We start from the raw sequence: 2261 nt of genomic DNA on the forward strand, positions 1-2261 counted from the left end.
AGATGAGGGCTTCAGTCTTGGTTGGCAATTTAATAGAGACAGTGCACATAAAAGGACACCGATATCCATTATAGCTAAAACAATAAAACTGCAGAGAATGAGCGTTCCCTTACACACTCTAAATCACACACACACTCACACCCACACACACAAACACGTGAGCACGCTCTCTCTGTTTCTCCAAGGTGAAAATGTATACATCAAATCACTGGTGATTCCTGACAGCAGAGAAGAGATTGAGAGAGACGTTCCTCCAGCGCAAGCTAACAGCATGCAACCCAACCACCACCAGGCAGAGAGGCTACAGTTTGACAAGGCAGACAGAGATAGAAAAGACGGAAAGTGCTGGACAGTTGTCTTCTTACCTTGCCTGATACTGTGTGTTCTGTGGACATGCTCCCCCCCTCTCATTTGGCATTCTTTCCTGTTCCCTTGCTCTCTGCCCCTCCGTTTTCTTCTACTTTCTCACATGCTGGGTGTGTGTGTTTTTCCTCTCTGTTCCTGTTGCGGTTATCATCTCTGTTTCTATCTCTGTCTCCCGCTGCCCCCGTCTCTCCCTCTCTCTCTCTCTCTCTCTCTCTCTCTCTCTCTCTCTCTCTCTCTCTCTCTCTCTCTCTCTCTCTCTCTCTCTCTCTCTCTCTCTCTCTCTCTCTCTCTCTCTCTCTCTCTCTCTCTCTCTCTCTCTCTCTCTCTCTTCTCTCTCTCTCTCTCTCTCTCTCTCCCTCCCTCCCTCCCTCCCTCCCTCCCTCCCTCTCTCTCTCTCTCTCTCTCTCTCTCTCTCTCTCTCTCTCTCTCTCTCTCTCTCTCTCTCTCTCTCCCTCTCTCTCTCTCTCCCTCTCTCTCCCTCTGTCTCTCGCTCTCGTGCTATGGATCTCTCGTTTTCTTCCACTCTCTTGGTCTCTGATGCTGCTCCCATGCAGGCTACCTCAGTAGAATCACTCCCCACTCGACCAGGTTGCCGCCTCGCTCACTGCTGCAGCTGTACAGAATTAAGCTCTGATTGGCTGCTCGCACACACACACACACACACTCTCAAACACACACTCACAGGTACACATGCTATATTGAATGCTTGCACACACGGGGCATTGGTGTGCACCGCGCACGCGCACAATTCTCTCAGTGATTTCCTCCAGTCTCGGCTCTCTCTCGCTCTCTCCGTCCCTCTGGAACGTTTCTTTTCTCCCAGAACAGAGGTCTGAGGTCTGAGCCTCGGAGCAGTGTCCACGTTCACTCCAGGGCTGGGTTCACTCCTGAAGGAAAACCTAATTAATAATCTAGCACGGGGGAGTGAGAGGAGAATAAGTAGAGGGGGCAGGGATGGAGGGAGGGAGGGAGGGAGAGATGGAGGAAGGGATGGAGGGAAGAGTGATGTGCGCAGCCAGAGTGAGAAGCCCCTCCAGACCAGAAGACATTTTAAATGAGATGACAGCCAGGGTGTCGGCACATGAAAAAATAGAGTAGAGGGCTGTGCTCTTGATGGAAGTGTTGTGTGAATTTGGGGGGGGAGGGGGGTTGGGCTGTTTGTGTGTGAGAGAGCGATAGGGCTTCATGGGGAAAATAGATTTTTACATATCACAACCCGAAGTCATCAAACTTCACACCTGACTCCCAATCCATCCATCATTTAGTGCCCAGGATGCCCCCAAATGCTCTTCTCTCTCTCTCTCTCTCTCTCTCTCTCTCTCTCTCTCTCTCTCTCTCTCGCGCTCTCTCTTTCTCTCTCTTGCTCTCTCTCTCTCTCTCTCTCTCTCTCTCCTCTCTCTCTCTCTCTCTCTCTCTCTCTCACTCTCTCTCTCTTTCTCTCTCTTGCTCTCTTCTCTTCTCTTTTTTCTCTTTCTATTTCTCTCACACACACACACATGCTTATTTCAAGGCTAGGAATGGTGATTTATCGTTTCAACTTAACAAAGTTATTTATTCACTCTTGTCAACGGTTGTAGTGTGTGCATGTGCATGTGTGTGTGTGTGTGTTGGGGGGGGGGGGGGGCAAGAGTGGAGGGATGTGTGCGGCCTGGTTAGAAAGTCCCAGGGTTACAGTTTTTCACAATTGCTAAAACACATTCTTGAAACAGTCACACATTTTCTCAAAACTGTAAACACAAAACCTCAATTTCAAGCACTATTTACAAAACCTCTGAATTCTCTTGCAAAATGAAACTTTCGCCTCAAAACAGTTTTACCTGTGCTCAAAATTAAACTTTCACCTAAAACAGATTTACCTGTGCTCAAAATCAAACACTGCTCTCAAATCATAAACA

Source organism: Osmerus mordax, chromosome 16, assembly GCF_038355195.1.
Source record: "Osmerus mordax isolate fOsmMor3 chromosome 16, fOsmMor3.pri, whole genome shotgun sequence".
Taxonomy (NCBI): Eukaryota; Metazoa; Chordata; class Actinopteri; order Osmeriformes; family Osmeridae; genus Osmerus; species Osmerus mordax.